We start from the raw sequence: 18,930 nt of genomic DNA on the forward strand, positions 1-18,930 counted from the left end.
ACAGACTTTTAGACCCTGTATTAGTGACAGTTATTCATTGATTTCAATGTTAGAACTAATAGACTATTATTGTAAAGTTTTCCATCTGCAATTGCTCAAATTTCAGTCTCGACTGTAGAATTTTTTCCAGTTGGACTTATGGTTCCCTTGTAATTCTGTTCTTTATAGTTGTTATCATGCAAAGCTCTGCTGCTTACTAGCCTAATGCCCTTAGGCAAGTTCCTCTCCATCCCTACCCCTAAAAGGAGGATAATAATGTATTAACTTATAGAGATTGAAAAAAAATTAATGCTAGTAAAACCTTTAGAGCATGACATGGCTCACGGTAAGCATTATATTAATATTTGTAAAATAAAAAAAAATGAATATAAATAAGACACAGTATAGATCCTGAAACATTTGATGGTAGGGAAGTGATAGTGAGTCTTCTAATTTTAGGGTGACTTTATGTTCTTTTGATTTGTAAGATATTAAACTGAGGGACTGTACTGCAGGAAGATCTATAATGGTTGGTCGATCTTAAACTATATTTACAGAAAAGTGGATTCTGTCGCTTGTATAGACCAAAGAAGCTTTTAAGAAGGAGTGTAGGTAGTACTCTAACGAAAGTGGCCCTATGTACTTTCAGGGTTGGAAAGTCAACACAATGCCAGGGAGTATAGGAAAGGAATTAGAAAGAAAACAAAAAACCTAGGAAAGTGTTCTGAAAATATAATTGAAAGATTCATGTTAGTCTAGTCTCCACTGTCACAATCTTGGAGAAATTATTTAACTTCATTGAATTTTGGTTGCTTCGTTTGCAAAAGATGTGCTTTATAGTGTATATTTACGTTATAAGATTGTTGTATTACATGAGAACGGCTGTTCATGTACTGTGTTCACTATAAATAAACAAACATACTGTTGTTAGTATTCTTATTGTTAGTAAAGCCCTGATGTTACCATTTTATGAAACAATGATGGTTCATCTCCACTAATTCTCAGCATACTTTGACAATCCTAAGGAAAAACTAAACCGAACTAGAGAAGGTACTGATGACTCTTCCATCTTCTACTAATTCCTTTATAAGCCTCTGAAAAAAGGAATAGAAAACACTTTAAATCAAACATAAATTTAGCTTAAGGAGACAAAAATGTAAGAAAAAAATTAAAGAATATCTTCAAACTTTGATCTTACCTATAACTATAGTAATGTTATAATGAATTTATTAAAACTTCTGAAAACTAAAAATTTTACCTACTCTACATTACTGCTTAGGTTATTAAAGACTATAGTTTGCTTAACATGACAGGGCATGATTCTTTTTTTTTATTTATTCTAAAAGCAATCTTTCAGTATTTTATGTTATTTTTTTTCATGTTAGATTTAATGAAAATTAAATTCCACATTCTCTTTCAATTTTGTAAATTTTAACCAATTTCTGTTGCTAAAGAAGTAGAAAAACTTATTGGATATGATTATGGGAAATATGATTCTTATGAAAAATTTTGGAGAGAAGAAATAAGACATAGCTTGTCAAAGAGAAAGGAAAACAGTGCATTCCTGGATAACAGCCCTTGCAAAACAACCTATTCTTCTAGAAGGTAGGAAGATTTATATGGCCAGGCAAGTTATATCATATTCAAGATTTAACTCTTTGAACCCTCTGATAATCTTGTGAAGTAGATCTATTGTTATATCTATTTCACATGTGAAGAATCTAAGGTAGGAGAAGTTGAGTGATTTGCCTGAGATTTCTCAGCTAGTACATTGTGGAGGTGGCAATATATAGAGTACAACAAATTAGAATGTTATAGAAAGTGAAGTCAGTTTAAGAAGGAAATTTTCTTTAATTATATGACAATCTTAAAAATATATTTAAAATGTTTTCAAATGTATATTCTATTTTAAAAAGAAACATCTATGAAGCAAGACACTATAATTTAGATTTAATAGGTGAAGAAACTGAACCTTAGCTGAAAGTAAGTTAGCCATGTTTACAAGGTAGAAGGCTTAAATGTAGTTATTTAACTGGAACTGTATAAAACTGTGCTTGACTGCCAAGTTTCAAGGTGAGACACTTAAAAAAAGAAGAAGAGACTTGTCTAGAATAATGTTTCTCCAACTGAGTTTCTCAGATGTCAGGATGTTGGTATACATATTTCTAGAAGCTCTCAAGCTATCTATCTTAATTTTTAAATTTTAAAAATTGTTTTCAGTTTGATAATAATAAAATCAGCATAAACATACTCTAGATCCTCTGGATGACTACATTATTATGATCAAATAACACCAGCGATTTCACTATTTCTGATTGCCATTATTTTTATGATTGTTGTGAGTGCTATATACTACTAACCTAGTTGGTGTATACTAATTACAAAAGAAGAACAGTGAATTTCATACTGAATTGACTCCATGAAAAATGAAAATAATGTTATCTTGCATCATATAAACAAAATATTTCTGCAGAGAAAATGGTGAAATGGTGGAAGAAAATGGACCAACACAAGGAACATGGTAGTGCAGGCTTGTTGAACTCAGCAAACAAATGCAATAATAATCAGGACCTTATTTATTTTATGCATAATAAATGACCTTTTGTCAGCATAGCAATTCAATTCTTTCCAAGGATCAGTGCAGCATAGAGGGCAAGTACATAAACTATAAAACAAGACAGCCTGGCATCAAATCTCAGCTACACTGCTTACCTGAAGTGTGACTTTGGGCAAGTTTAGTTAACTTCTCTGTGTCTCAGTTTTATCACTCAGAAAATGAGAATTGTAATTTTCCTATTTCGTGGGGTTGTTGTAAGTCTTCAATTAATATGTTGAAGCACATCAAAGATTTCTACAAAATAGTGAACCCTAAGTAAGTTTAAAATGCAATTATTATAAATTATTATTATTATTATTTAAATTTAAATAATTTAATAAAATTTAGTAAAATTTAGTTAAATTAATTAATTTAATTAAATACTAATCAAAAACATTTTTATAAAGTAGAATTGACATAGAGTAAAATACACACACTTAAACATCTATATTCTTGCCTCTGTTATTGTAGATTAATCGATCGTATAAAATGGGTCTGTGTCATTATATTTAAAGCAAGTTTCTTGTAGGCAAGTTAGTAGGGTCTTGTTTTTTTATCCAATCTGACAATCTCTGTCATTTAATTGGGTTATAAACTTTCACAGTTGATTCTTGACATACACGATAGTTACATTATATAACATCACCACAATCACTGAAGTAGGCGCCATTCCTTGGGCAAATATAGTTAGATTTCTAGAGCTTCTAGCCATAACTGGTTTATCAGCCAGTCAATATATAACCTTGTTTTATGTGTGTTTATTTTTAAAGACAGCTTTTTAAATATGCATGGTTAATTCATTGTCATTGAACTCATAGCTAAAAGTAATACAGCTCATGCCTTAATGAAGCTTATCTAACATGCTCACTGTCATAGTAAGGCACAGCCTTCTTGTGTTTGGGAACAATACACAGTGTTTGAGCATTATGCTTGGGGGTCATTTAAATAGTAAAATCACCAAAAAAAAAAGCACAAAAAAGGCAAAAATGTGGCACAAAAAAAGACAATGAAAAGGATATTTGTTTATAGTATGAGGATTGAAACAAGAAGGCAAAGTATCACCTTGTCATAATTCATCTGAGAATTTGCATGTTTATCATTTCAATTTTTCACTGCTTTGTACAAGTCCATGGCTGACTGGGAAAGTACAGCAAATATTGATCTGGAGTTTACAAATAAATGTTAGTGAGTAGACAAATTTGAAAATACACAGTCCAAAAATAATGAGTATCAACTGTATACTTAAAGTAGTTATTAATAATGGTAATTTAAATCTACCATTTTTTCCATTTGCCCATAAGTTCTTCTCTTCCTTTTCTGCCTTCTTTTGTTTAATTTTACTTTATTTTATTTAATATACCTTTTGGCTTATTAGATATGACTTGTTTTATTCGCAAACTCTGTTTACTGATGGCTTTAGAATTTATATTATATATGTTTAATATAGAGCAACCAATATTCATGTGATATCATACAGCTTTATATATAGTAAATGTACACTTTCACTTCTCTCTACCTGGCCTTTGTATTATTGTTGTCATGACTTTTACTTCTCTATATATTATAAGGCCCAAAGTAAATTTTTATTTTTTAATTCTTTAAAGAAATTGAAGTAGAAAAGAAGTTTCTACTTACATAATTGCCATTTTCTATGCTCTTCATTCCCTTTCACAGAAAATAAAAGATATCTCTTATCATTTTCATTCTCTTTAACATTTCTTTAATATAAGTCTGCTGCTGATTAATTCTTCCAGATTTGTGTGTCTGAAAATATTTTCATTTTATTTTTGTTTTAAAAAGTATTTTCCGTGGTAAAAATTTGGTTGATGGTTTTTTCCTTCTGCACTTTAAAGATGTGACTTCTGTTTTTTTAAAAAAATATATTTTCAAAAATATATATTTTCATCCTTTTGATTATAGTTGACATAGAATATTATATTAGGTGTATAACATGGTGATTAGACATTTATATTACTTATGATCACACTGATAAATCTTCCACCCATTTCTCCAACAGCCCTTCCACTTGGCAACCATCAAAATATTCTCTGTATCTATGGGTTTGTTTTGTTTGTTTTAGTTCTTTAGATTCCACATGTAAGTGAAATCATAAGGCATTTTTCTTTCTCTGCCTTACTCCACTCAGCACAACATCCTTTAGGATGATCCATGTTGTTGCAGATGACAAAATTTTATATCTTTTTTATGGCTGAGTGATAATATATATATAATTATTATATATATTATATATGTAATATATAATATATATGTAATATATTATATATATGTAATATATAATATAATTATATATGTAAATATAATATATATGTAATATATTATATATATTACATATATATAATATAATATATTAATATAATATATTAATATAATACATTATATATTATATATAATATATATTTTATATATATAATTTATTACCTATTCTTTATTTATTCATCCATTGATGGACACCCAGATTGCCTCCATATCTTGGCTACTGTAAATGATGCTGCAATGAACACGTGTTGTTTTGGGTTTCTTCAGATAAATATTCAGAAGTGGGATTACTGATCTTCCTCTGTCTCTTGTTATAGCCTTTGTGTAAAAGTCTGTTTTGCTTGGTATAAGTATTACTACTTCAGCTTTTTGTTTTGTTTGTTTCTATTTTCATGAATTATCTTTTTCCACCTCTTTACTTTCATTCTGTGTGTGTCTTTAGATCTGAAATGAGACTCTTATAGGCAGTATATGTAAGAGTCTTGTTTTCTTACCCATTCAGCCATCCTATGTCTTTTGATTGCAGCATTTAACCCATTTACATTGAAAATAGTTGTTAATAGATATGCAGTTATTGCCATTTTATTATTAATATTTTTCATTTTTTTCTTCTTAATGAAGTTCTTCTAACATGTCTTGTAATACTGGTTTGGTGTTGGTGAACACTTTTAGCTCTTTTTTTTTTTTTAATCTGGGAAACACTTTATCTGTCCTGTGATTCTAAATGACAGCTTTGCTGGGTAAAGTAATTTTGGCTGTAGGTCCTTACTTTTCATCATTTTGAATATTTTATGCCAATTCCTTCTGACCTGCAAAGTTTCTGTTGAGAAACTGACAGTCTTAGGGGAGCTCTTCTGTAGGTAACTAACTGCTTTTCTATTGCTACTTTCAGGATTCTCTTTGCCTTTAAGCTTTTGCATTTCAATTATTATGTGTCTTAGTGTGGACCTCTTTGGATTCATTTGTTTGGGACTCTGAGCTTCCTGGGCTTGTATGTCTATTTTCTTTGCCAGATTAAAAAAATTTTCTGTCATTGTTTCTTTAAATAGGTTTTTAATTCCTTGTTCTCGTTCTTCTCCTGGTACCTCTATGATACGAATGTTGATATGTTTGATGTCCTAGAGGCCCTTTAAACTATCTTTATATTTTTGGATTCTTTTTTTCTTTTTACTGTTTAGATTGGGTGTTTTTTGTTACTTTATCTTCTAAGTTACTGATTTGAATCTGTGCTGCATCTAAACTATTGTTGATTCCCTCTAATGTATTCTTTATTTCAGTTATGTACTCATAACTTCTGACTGGTTCTTTTTTTATTTTTTCTTTTTCCACTTTTATGTTTCTTATCTCTTTGTCAAAGTTTTCTCTGAGATCACTGAGCATTCTTATAATCAGTGTTTTGAACTCTGCATCTGGAAGATTGCTGGTCTCTATTTTGTTTAGTTCTTTTTCTAGAGCTTTGTTCTATTCTTTCGTTTTGTACATATTTCTTTGTCTTCCAATTTTGGCCACCTCTCTGTATTTGTTTTCTATATTTTAGGTAGAGCTCTTATGTCTCCTGGTCTTAGTAGAGTGGCCTTATACAGTCTCCCTGGTCAACTGATCCAGGTGCTGCAAGTGTATCCCTTGTGTGGGTTGGTTTTCCTCTCCTGTTATAGTTGAGCCTTGGTTTTTGTTTGCACATTAGTGGGAGGGATTTACTCTCAGGCCAATTTGTTATGAGGACTTATTGTGACAACATTGGAGGAGACTTGGTGTAGGGGCTCACCACACAAAGCAGAATTCACTTTAGTATGGTTCTGGTGCCTACTCAGTCTTCCCTTCAGGTGTGTTGTTTGTGGAGGTGGCCCAGTGATGCTCCATTGCAGTTGAAGCCAGCCACCAGATGTGCTGACCCCAGGGCTTTCTCAGAGGGGCCCTATCACAGGCCATGTTCACCACTCACTGTGTCTACTTGTGGACACCAGCATTAGCCACAAAGTGATCATCAGATGTCTTCCATTCTCAATGGGCTTGGAGGTGTCTGAGAGAAGCTAAGCTGTGAACAAAGGCTGTCTATTGCTAGTACTGGCTTTGGGAAGAGGCACAGGTCACACTGAAGCCCAATGCTCTTCGTTTGATGTTTGCAAACTTTTGAAAGATTTTAGGAGAGTCCACAGCATGAGCCAAGTCAGTCCATTTGTATAGAAAAGACACTGGAAGTGGCTTGAGTGGCCTACAAGTTGGGTGGAGTGAGATCTCAGAGAATCACCAGAGCAGAGTGAATGGTGTTAGCCAGGTTTATGGATACTCAGATATGGTGCTCACTTGTATCTCCACTGGGAGTGGGGAGAGCTTAACTAAGAAACAATGGCTTCTGCTAGCACCTTTGTTTGGGAGAAAGCTGCTCCTCCAGTTCTTGCTCTGAAGTGAGACAACTCATTTCTTCCCCAAATATCCCTGGAGACTTTCAAGCTGCTGCCCTCGTGCTGGAGCTCAAAGCAAGTGAGTCTGTCAGCAAGTTTGCACGAGGGCCCGCTTTAAGAGGAACACCTGGGATTCCAGCAGCCCTCCGTCTCACTCAGGCACAATCTTTGCTAGTTTTCACAGACAGAAATTGTGGGGACTTCTATTGGCACTGGAACCCTGGGTTAGAAGGGGGGCTAGTGTGGGGCTGGGACCCTTGCTCCTTGGAGGGTTCCTCTACTGTTGAGATATTCCTCCTGATTTTTAATCACCATATATAGATATGGAGACCAGCCTGTTCTGTGTTTCTGTCGTTCCTAGCGGTCTCCACTTGGCTTCTTCTGTATATCCAAAGTTATAGAACTTCTGTTTAGCTAGATTTCAGGTGATTCTCATGACCTTTTTTCTGTAATTTAGTCGTAATTCAATGTGGTCATAAGAGGATGGAAACACAGTGTTTACCTAGTCCATTATCTGGTTGGGAAATTCTCCCATGTATTTTTAGTTTTATTGTCTCCATCAAGAAACTTATTGTTATTATTATTTTTCTTTTTCTATGTGACATTTTTTTTCTGGCTGCTTTTAAGATTTTTCTCTTTATTTTTTGGTTTTAAGCAATTTTATTATAATATGCCTTGCTATAGTTTTCTTTATGTTTCTCTTGCTTGAGTTTCATTGAGCTTCTTGGATCTGTGAGTTTATAATTTTTATTAAATTTGGAAAACATTTGGTAGTCATTTTTTTCACAGCTAACTGATTAGTATTTTTTAAACATTTTTTAGTCTCTCTTTCATTGTGAATGGTTTCTACTGTTATCTTCAAAATCATTGTTTCTTTTACAGTTCCTTATGTTCCATTCATCCCATCGAGTACATTTTTAATTTTAAATATTGGAGTTTTATCTCCAAAATTTCAATTTGAGTTTTTCTAAATCTTTTATGTCTCTTTTCATGTCCCAAATCTTTCCTCTTGCTTCTTAAACATATAGAATACAATTATATAACTGTTTTAATATTTTTACCTGCTAATGCTATCATTTGTATAATTTTTGGATTGTTTTTATAATTTTTCTTCCTTGTGACCATATTTTTCTTCTTCTCTGAATGCTGGATATATCTGTATTCCTAGAAATAGTCTTCAATTTGCTCTAAGATATAGTTATTTGAAACTGTTTGATCCTCTTGAATATTGCTTTTAAACATTTTTGCATTGAACCACAGCAAAGATAGCCAGACTTCCGAGTATGCTCTCTGATGCTCTGTGAATTTTATTATATTCTACTTTGGTTGATAAAAGCAGGCTCCAACCCTGTTTCTATGTGTGGTCTAGAGATTGTTTTCTCTAATCCTTAGTGGTTCTTTTCCCCAGCCTTCAATAATTTCTTCACATGCTTGTGCTTATCAGAATTCACCTGAAAATTTGAAGCATAGTGTTTCTAAATTTCAAAACTTCTTTCTCTCCAGCTCTTTGCTCTCCAGTATACTTGCCGGCAAACTTTTCTCCACTTTAGTCTACCCAGACTCCCAGCTCTGTCTCCTCAATTCAGGAAGATGAGGCTTCCCCCTCTCTACATTGCAGCCTGAAAACTTTCTCTAGTTGTCAGGCTTGGGCAATTTCAAAGTTTATTATGCTTGTTTCCCATTGCTCAGATATGACTTTCCTTCATTATATGATTTCTGATTACTTGAGACATGTCACAGACAGGAGGCTAAATTCTTTCTCTATTACTTTATTTATTTAAAAAGTACTCTAACTTTTAAAACATTCTATGGGTTTAATGTCTTTGATTTTAGCTTAGACTTTTAATTTTATAGTTATATAATATATATGAGCATAAGGAATATATCATAATGGTAATATTTTTGAGAAACATAATATTATAACTAAAGCTAACCATAGAAGTAAGAAGGGGAAGAGGAAGAATTGTTTTTTAAGAAGGTGTTCATGTATATTATGAAACACTGTTCCAGTTTGAAGAAGAATATAGCCTCAGTGTGCTTTAGCCTTGAATGAGATTTTTTTTAAGTCCTTTTCTCTAATTCGTTGCCCTATTCTTTGCCTTCAAATGCCTTTCCACCCTATTTTATTTCTGTGACTCTTGTAATACAGATATAAATGTTTCTCTCTCTAGTGTATATTATCTATAAATCCTAAGATTTTTACTTGTACAGGCTGAGCATTAAAAGCACATACCAGATTTAACATATTAGTTATTGAAAATTCTGAACCAGAACAACTTAGGTTAATAATAAACCATGGATAGTAGAAAAGCAGAGTACCCCCAATAAAGACCTCACTCTTGATTTTTCCAGATCCTAATCTCCCACCTTTGGTAGATGTCATGACAATGAAAACTGGGAGAAAGGTTGAGAAACTAATCATCAGGACTTATAAAATTTTTGTGGAAGTTTCTTTCATCGATCTTGGCTTAAGATAAAATAACATCTGCTTTCATTAAATTAGAATATCCATGGGGCATCTTGTCTGCCACTGATCCCAACATTTAGAACAGTGTTCAGAACAAATGCTCAAGAAAAAATACGCTGAATATCCAAGAAATAATTATATTAATACAATCTTCTGAGATTAAAAACATCAAAGTATCTGTTTCTTCTTTAATTACTTTCACTTCTGAGAGGCCAAAACTAAAGTAAGAGGAAAAAGAACTAGATCTAAATATCTAGAAAGCATAGAAGAGGTAACTCGCAGGTATAGTAACTGGACTCTAGTCCATGATTGCTGTTTCCTTTAATTATTGGAAGACTTGGACCCATAACTTCCTTGAGTAAGGAAGTCATATGTGTTTTGTTTCTTCCTACATTTCCAGGGTCTAGAACATGTTCAACACATATATAATAGATGCTCAACAGAATTGAAAGAGAGATTATTATTTAATATATGAGATGACTATGAACCATCTGTGATTCTGAAGGTAATCTGAGGGAGTTGTCCTTACTGCCAGTATCAGAAGATCAGAAGAGAGCAGTGGAATTTAAATATAGAATGGGTGGATCCCAATACAGCTGTGGTATAACAGGGAAAAGGTTATATATATGTGTACACACACACACACACACAAACACACAAATGTATATGTATGTATGTGTATACACATACATACATACATACATATATATATATTTTTTTTTCAGTGTGCTCATCATCATCCTAACAATTCCATGAAATATATTAAAATTAAAACCTGCCCTTTAAGGTACTGATTATTCTCCATATTGACTGAAAAAGTGACTTTGAATAAACCACTCAAATTTTTAATGCCTAGGTTAGCTTGTCCTATTATTTTGGTAGAATGGCATGAGTATTAATATTTAAAACCCTCTATCTGGTATTTGGTGTGGCCAAGCAGCCAAGATGACTTTGACAGTTGATTAAATTCCAGTGAAAATCACATTGGAGAGACAAGAAAAGAACATAAACAATGCAGTGGTAGAATTTTAGCCAAGAAAATGGCATGTCAACAGTTATGTTAAATTATAAAGGATTAATTACTTGTAGAGCAAAGAATGGAGAGAGCACCTCCATCTCTGCCACTTATCTATTCATTCATTCAACAAATACTTGAATGCCTACTATGTGCCAGATACTTCTAGAGATAATTTTACATCATTGAACAAATAATTCCTGCTCTTACTATCCTTACTTACAGTCTATCAAGAATAGGGGCACAGAGAAGTGAATAGAGAATGAATAATAGACTAAATAGATAATAAACAAATAAATGTTCTAGAGTGATACAGATCTTGAGAAAAAGAAAAATAGCAGAGTAGGATAAGGGAATTTAAAGGATGATAAATGAAGGGACTGCTAATTGCAGTTTTAAATAGGTGAGATTTAATCAAAGACTTGAAGGAGCTGAAGAAATTAGCCATGCAGATGTCTATGAAATGGCCTTCTGGACTGAAACAACAACTAAAACAAAAGCTTAAGGCTGGAATGCCTCTTGTGTTTCTTGAACAGACAGGGAGTAGAGTTGAAGAGAAAGTCAGAGAGAAAACAGAGAGCCTGATTATGTGCAGACTCTTAAGGCATTGTATGGACTCTGGCTTTTGCTCTTAGTAAAATGGGGAGCCACTGCAGGATTTTAAGCAGAAGAGTGAGTTGATCTGATTGTGGCTTTGAAAGTTGACTCTGACTGCTGTGTTGACAATAGACTTTTTGGTATGTGGGGCAAATGTAATAGTGGAAATATCTTTTAGAAAACTTTTGCAATAAAATAAATGAGAGATGATGGTTTTGATCAGGATGGTAGCAATGAAGATGGTAAAAAATGGTTGAATTTTAAATACATGTTAAATGTAGATAAAGCAAGGTTTGCATAGATTGGATGGAGGATTAAAAAGAGTCAAGGATACCTCCAAAGCTTTTGGTCTGAGCACTTAAAAGAATGGAGCTTCCATTAACCAAGATAAGAAACTGCAGATAGAGAAGAGTAACTATCTATTTTTACCTCTCTTTGGTTCTTAATCTTTCTAAAATGTAAACCTGATCATATCCTTAGCTTACTTCAGATCACAATTTAAAGTGCAAGCTTCTTAACCTGATTTAATTTAGTTTTTGCATATTTCTTCTTCCTATTTTTCCCCATACTCCCTACCCCCATCACCACACAGAATATTATTGAGACTTTTCTTTTTTATCTCTAAAATATGCAACTTCCATTTCCCACTCATCCTGCATGTGTAATCTTAGGTATTACTTGTTCAGAAAAGCTATTGTTGAAAACTATAATCCATGCTCCAAATATACTCATACATTAATGTATTGCCATTATTAGAACAATTTCCACACTATAATTGCTGTTTAATTTTATTTATCATTCACCGTAAACTTTAAAAGAATGCAAATCTGACTGATTTCTCTGTTTAGTTAGTTATTGCTATGTAACAAACTACCACAAAACATAGAGCTTTGTACAGTAACAATCACTTACTTTGCTCACAAATATAAAATACAGGGAGTTTTTATAAGAGAAGTTTATTTCTATTTCATATGGGTCAGCTAGGATGGCTCAAATGGAGTTATACTCAAGAATCTACTTTAAAATGGCTCATGCATGTGACTGGCCAATATGCACTGGCTGTAATTTCCTCTTCATGTGGGCCTCTTATGATGTTATTGATTCCAAGAGAAAGCTTCCCAGGAGATTCAGGCAGAAACTGTAACACCCTTCATGATATAACTGTTATATAACCTCATTTTCACCATAGTCCCAAGCTTGCCCAGATTCAAAGAGAGAAAACATAAATACCCAACTCTCTATGGGAAGAATGACAAAGTCATATTTTAAGAAGAGTGTGTAGACTGGGAGGTATTGTTGCAGTCATTTTTGGAATATACAATCTGCCATCCTCACTGTTGTGTCTTTGTGTTTTCAACACAACAAATTGTCTGACATTTGTTAGAGGCTCAATAAATATCTTTGGAAAAATTAAAATGTCTTTCTCAATAGCTTTTTTCCCCATCCATTATAAGAAACTTCCCTTCACTCTGGATAGGTCAGTATGTTCTTTGTATTTTGGGTTTGTTTTAGTTCTGAAAATTATACTATTTCCAAGAAGTTGGTTTATGTAACTAATTTTGCGTTTCAACAGGACAGAACCTTTATTTCTTCTGTTAGAACCATTTAATCTATAAAATATTTACAAGGGAAAATTTCCAATATTTTTAGTTATTCCTCATTAGGATATTACCACACATTTTTGAAAAATATTACATAAAACAAACTGTTATTGTGTTAAGCAGTATTATTTTATGTAAATCAATTGATTAGTTTTTTTTTTTTGCATTTGACCTTTCTATAAAACTTTAGAGTAGATATTAATTTTTGGTTATTACAGTAATGAAACTAAAACACATATTTATTTGTCTTTCTTGTTGCAAAGCTCAAAGTCTTCACTTAAAAAAAATTTAAAGTAATAAAAGCTTTCTTTGCCATTTCTGGAATGGTAGCTAATATAATTAAATAGGAGTTATATTACTAACATCTCCAGAAAGTATTGCTTCAAATTCGTGATCAGTTTTTTCCCTATATCTATAACATATAAATAGATTCTCAGCATATCATAAAAGCATGAAAATTCAATACTCCCATTTCCTAAAGATTTGGAAGATGGGCAATGACATTTACTGAATGCAGTGGAACTCTATACTTTGTGATTTACAAATACACAAACCTCTGAGTCTCAGAAAAGTTGTAACTTGCTCAATGTTTAATACTGTTGTCTGTGCTCATTTTACTATAAAGAAGTTGTTTTTTCTCCAAACCATACTTAAAAATTTATAACAATTGTATTTATAGTTGCTTATTTTAACAAAGGAAGTGGTCATATGATACATATTTTTTTGATAATTCATTATGTGATTTTAGATATAAATCTATAATATTTGCCAGGAAGATTTTCTAGATTTCCCTAAAAAAGACAATTTTTTCCTTATCAATATTTCCATAATGCCCCTTTGGGCACTTTTTTACCATAATGGTTTTTATTTAATATACTGAATACTTTCAAGAAATCTGTCTTTCAAATCAAGCTAAGAGCAAAACAAACAAACAAACATAATTCTTTCCATGACATTTAGCACACTGCCAGGCATGTAAAGTTTCCACACTTCAGTTGAAGTAACATACTTATTTTCTTATAGTGCCAGAATTTGTACCTCTGTTCATGGGCTCGGATTCCTCTAGAAGTAAAATTTGTACTGGTCTTTCTAGTCTTTTTAAGAGGAGTCCTTTCTATCTGCTATCTCTAGACTCTCTCATTTCATCTCTATTCTGTAGCCATATATCACAGTAAAATTTCAGTCTGATTTTTTCCATCATACCTTTTACCCTTTTCTCAACCACTGTTCCAACCATCAACACCTGTCTGTACCTTCTTCTACTATTTGATGTTTGGAACTTTCCAGTTGGTTTGTCCACCCCTGCAGGGACACCTGGTTTATCTGGCCCTACCATCTTTGATAAGGATAACTCTGACTTTCTTCCAGCTGCTTTTTTGAAACACACTGGACTACAATATGTTTTTCATGACAGAAAAACAAAAATCTCATGTGACTTTAAATCTTATATTATAGAACAGTACTTTCATATAGGTGACTAAGAGTGCATTGAATAAATGTTTTTCCAAGTTTAAAAAACCTTCCATAGAAGTTATTTTAGAATTCCAAAGAACAAATTTTAAAAGTTGAAAATACATAGTGAAAATAATTTATAGTTGTCCTTCATATTAAAAAAATTCTTCTGAGGTGATTACTATTTCTTACTATTTCTGTCTTAGAGGGAAAGGTTGGTAATAAATCTTTGTTCAGAAAAGGCCACTCATTTTGATTGCTTTACCCCCAGGATCATTGTGGTACTGAGGCAAAGGACCATTATCTCTAGAGCACACATGAACCACCATCTCTGGCAAGACAAAAACACTGCTTGCTAAATAGATGCCAACATGCTGAATTAGGTAGTTGCAACAATGCTAAAAGATGTCTTTTTGTTTGCCCTTGTTCCAAATGCTCCAATGCATTTGCAGTTTTCTTAAGATCAATGCCAATTTGACCAATTGAGTCTAAGAATATAAACCAAATGAAGCCAGGCCAGCTTCTGCACTGGAAGAGCCTGCTCCAAAGCCTGAATGGGCCCCACCATACATGAAAGACAACTCCAGGAAGACAAGAACATGCAAAATGCTGAAGAGAGAAAACAGGTTGCCAGTCAGGAGACTGTTATCAACAATTTGTTCAACAATTTGACTATCAAAAACTGTCAGATTCCTATATTCTTTAAAAAGGCTCTGCTTGCAGGCAATATTTCATTGTTTATCTATTCCAAAACTTTAGTCTACCATGAATTGACCTATCTGCCTGACTTCTTTCTCCTTCTCTTTCTCCTCTAGCCTCACTGGCCTCCTTCTAGTTCCTTGGACAAACCAAACAAGTTTCTGCCTCAGGAGTTTTGCACTGGCTCTTCTCTTACTTCCTTTAGGATTCAGCTCAAATATGGTGAGAGAGGAATACTTTACTCCTGATCAGAATAACTTTGTACACCTTCTCACTCTCATCCTCCTCATCAAGCTTTTTTTTTTTTTAATTTTTCAATGTACAGTTTGTATATTACATATTTATGTATTTGTTTCTAATCTATCTCTCCCCATAAGGATTTAAATCCCACAAAAGCAGAGATTCTGATTTTATTTAATGTTATAATCCCAGACAATAGAGCAGTGGCTCACAGAGAGTTGGTACCCAGTATATATTTGTTTGATGCCAATTTTAAATGTGTTGCCTCATTGTACAATGCATTCCACTTTGTTGTACCAAGCTTCCACTGAAGTCTGTTAACCACACAAATACAGGTATGCATGTTTTGGAGGAAAAAATCAAGGAAAACAGGTGACTTGCTTTTTAAACTGGTACAGAACAGAGAGAAATACATGGCTTCAAGAGGATAGTATCTGAACTGACTCAAGATTTCCATTATTATTGGAATTTTTTGCTAGAGATGACTATAAATATGTAACCGCCCCACCAAACTCATAGAAATCTTTGAAAGGCCAGGATATAAAGTAAGGAATTCAATATAATTTTATTTGAATTTTAAAAGATAAGGTGACCTACTATGACATCTATAGTATAATTAATGATGCTGGCTGCTCTATATTATTTGCTTTGTATTCTGTGCTTTGAAGCTGGGAGGACCAGGAACTGGAGGAGGTGAGAATCAATGAACAGGAAGTCCCATTATCATTTATTCTGCTTCTTTATTGCTGGGCTTATATAGTCATTTGTTAAATTATACTTAAAGATACAAAAAAGCAGGAAATATCAAAGCACTACCTGCTAATTTCAGTGATGCAGTACTACTTCTTAAAAGACTTTTAGTTATCCTGTGGGGGAAAAATGTGTTTATTCTGCCTCTCCAGCTGTGATGTGACCTTCTTGCAGATGCAAAACTCTGCAAAGGGCTGAGCCTTGTTAGTGATGCATGAGTACTATCTCTTGCTTCACTGATTCATGGACTATCCCTCACCCAAACTCTTCAAGGAAGAAATCTTATACCAAGTCAGTCTGTAAGAGAAGTTAAGCTTACTGCACCTCCACCAAAAAAAAAAAAAAAAAAAAAGGCTTTATTTTAAATTCCTGGCAATCATGTGTAAGCAATTATTTATCATCTAAAGCATTAGAAAACCAAATTGGTTGGGCTTCATGTGTTTTTCTCGGGAACAAGGCAATATTTTTACAGTTTTTTCTAAGTTAATATTTTCTAGACTTTTAGATACTTTACACATTAATGAAAATAAGATATCGAAATGATGACTAAGATGAGGTATGAAATGTTACACTTCTCTGTCATTTTCCATCAAGTCTTGAAGCTCTTTAGTCACAATATAAAGAACTATGATAAGTAATTTAAACTACATAAATTAAATACTTCACAAATTCAGGAAGTTATTTTAAATAGTTGGAACTTTAATAATAAGCAGTAAAAAGTTGAAACAAGCTATATAACATCTATAAAAAAAGGTAGAGTCTGGAGCTGTAAGTCTACCGATGTATTTAAAAGGTTTATTATTAAGTCTTAAGTCAATAGTACTCTGAGCATAACCAGAAGATGCTCATTCTTTAGGACTGGTGGATTTCAATATCTATCAAAGCAAAAGTGAGTCAAATTTCCAAAACTTGATATTAAATTGCCATCAACTATTTCTAGTTCAAACCATAGATGACTATGGAGCACTTTTAAAGTTTAGAATTTAGAGCCAGCTAATGTAAGTGATTTTTCCTGCTTCTACAGAATGGGAACTTTATTTGGAGGTAAGTGTTTTATATATCTTTTTAATCTAAAAGGACATAGAACTTCCATGTAAGTTTAACACATAGAAGTACAATTGGAAATGGAATGCCCTCATTGGCCATTTTCATGACTAAGTTAACTAATGTAATCTTTAAAAAAGAACTCAGACTCAGTTCGCTAAACACTGTTCTTGTAGAAAACATCACTTCTTGATTTATCTCTCAAGTAACTGGCAAACATCTTGGCAGATTACAGATTAGTGCTCTGTTTTTCTAAGCAAAGATTGAGATTAGTCACATGTTCATCAGAAACAGCGTGCCAACGTAGATTGGAAAAGCTGGCCTTGAGGCATTTTACATGGTATATTAAGCAGGAGTAGTAGGAGGTCATGGGAATACACCTACCTTAAGATATTAGGTGTGAAAAGAGATGAACCGAGATTCAAGATTCCCATGATGACATTCTGACCCCAGATGTAGCAAGATCGGCAAACAACTATCCCTTCAGTTGCCCATATTTCTTTCTCACGTCCTTCACCTCTCTCCTTACTTCTTCTTCTCCTTCCTGGAATCTTTCACTAATCTTCAATAAAACCTCAGTAACAGAACTTTAAAACTCTTAATGGCCTGAATAAACTGATGGAGTGTCTCCCATTAAAACAAACATCAACTTGTTGGGCATTAGTTCCTGATATTGTTCCTTTTTAGTGTAATGGCTGAAAAATGACTGCTAGAAATATATTACTTGCAGGAAAATTATTGCTTGGCTATTCCCATGGGAACATGGCTATGTCCATGGAAACATAGGCTGTTACCCATAGGAACATAACATTCTAAACAAGCTTTCTGCTTCTGTAACTCCGCTTACACACCTGACCTGTAAGTTGACAGGTAGTGAATAGAAGAAAGATAGCCCTTTGTGTTTAGACAGAATGAAGAATGAGATTTTGGGCTTAAAAACCCTGTACCTCTACATTTCAGGGCTGCTTAATTTGGGGTCTGCGTACCCCTGGCAGACCCAGCTGGCTGAATAAAGAGTGCTTCCTATGACTCACTGAGTTCTGGTGGTCCATGTGTCTTTTGGGGGCTGGCGGCTACAACATTTGGAGGCCTCAGCGAGATCTTGCGGAGTGGCCCTGAGATCTAAGACCGGACCAGCCTCCGAAGCGGTTGCTATCTCTTATAGATTCAAAGGGGTGGCCAACCTGAGATGTTCCAGGGCACTTGAATGCTGCGATGGGGTTAATGCAATCGTCAAGGACGCAACTTTCAGGACATACTCGTTGTTCCTGGTCCTAATGGGAATCTGGAATCTCCGAGGCCTCGGCGTCTGGATAAAAGGTACCTTCCTGGCTCTGTTGACCGGTCATTGGGGGGCCATGGAGAGACTGGACACAGTCATATCTCCTGGACCATGGCCAGGCCGCGGGACAGTGACCTTCCCCCACCCTATAATTCAGGACAACAAAGGCCAAATAGCACCGCTTCACCTCCTCCGATGGCTAGCAGGTAATCCCTATGGGCTTCCTGCTCCTGCTCCGGGTGGGGCACCAGCTGATACCACCACCCCGGCCATCCTCCCCTTGCAAGAAGCACCACTCTAGGGGAATCACACAGACAGTCCCTTTATGGTTCACATGTCTTTCTTGACTAGTGTCTGCACAACTGGAAGGCACAGAATATACCTTTCTCTGAGAAATGCCAGGCATTAATGGGACTCTTAGAAAGTGTCTTTCAGGCTCACTGCCCCACCTGGGACAATTGCCAACATCTTTTAATTACCCCTTGACCTCAGAAGAACTCAGACGCATTTGGACTGAAACACAAAAGAT

General features: G+C 34.0%; 1 long non-coding RNA gene across 3 annotated transcripts in view; it reads right to left on the reverse strand.

Annotated features, from left to right (window-relative positions):
- LOC107497262 overlaps positions 1-17,837 on the reverse strand; it is a 47,123-nt gene extending 29,286 nt beyond the window's left edge. For 2 of the 3 annotated variants that reach the window (XR_001593778.2, XR_001593776.2), the window contains exons 1-2: positions 17,504-17,837; positions 2,692-2,830 (exon numbers count right to left, since the gene is read on the reverse strand). This is a non-coding gene — a long non-coding RNA (uncharacterized LOC107497262). The remainder of the gene's footprint in view (positions 1-2,691; positions 2,831-17,503) is intronic. The other variant, XR_001593777.2, reaches the window with a different exon arrangement.
- Between the last annotated feature and the right edge of the window lie 1,093 nt (positions 17,838-18,930).

This window comes from Rousettus aegyptiacus, unplaced genomic scaffold, assembly GCF_014176215.1.
Source record: "Rousettus aegyptiacus isolate mRouAeg1 unplaced genomic scaffold, mRouAeg1.p scaffold_m13_p_10, whole genome shotgun sequence".
Taxonomy (NCBI): domain Eukaryota; kingdom Metazoa; phylum Chordata; class Mammalia; order Chiroptera; family Pteropodidae; genus Rousettus; species Rousettus aegyptiacus.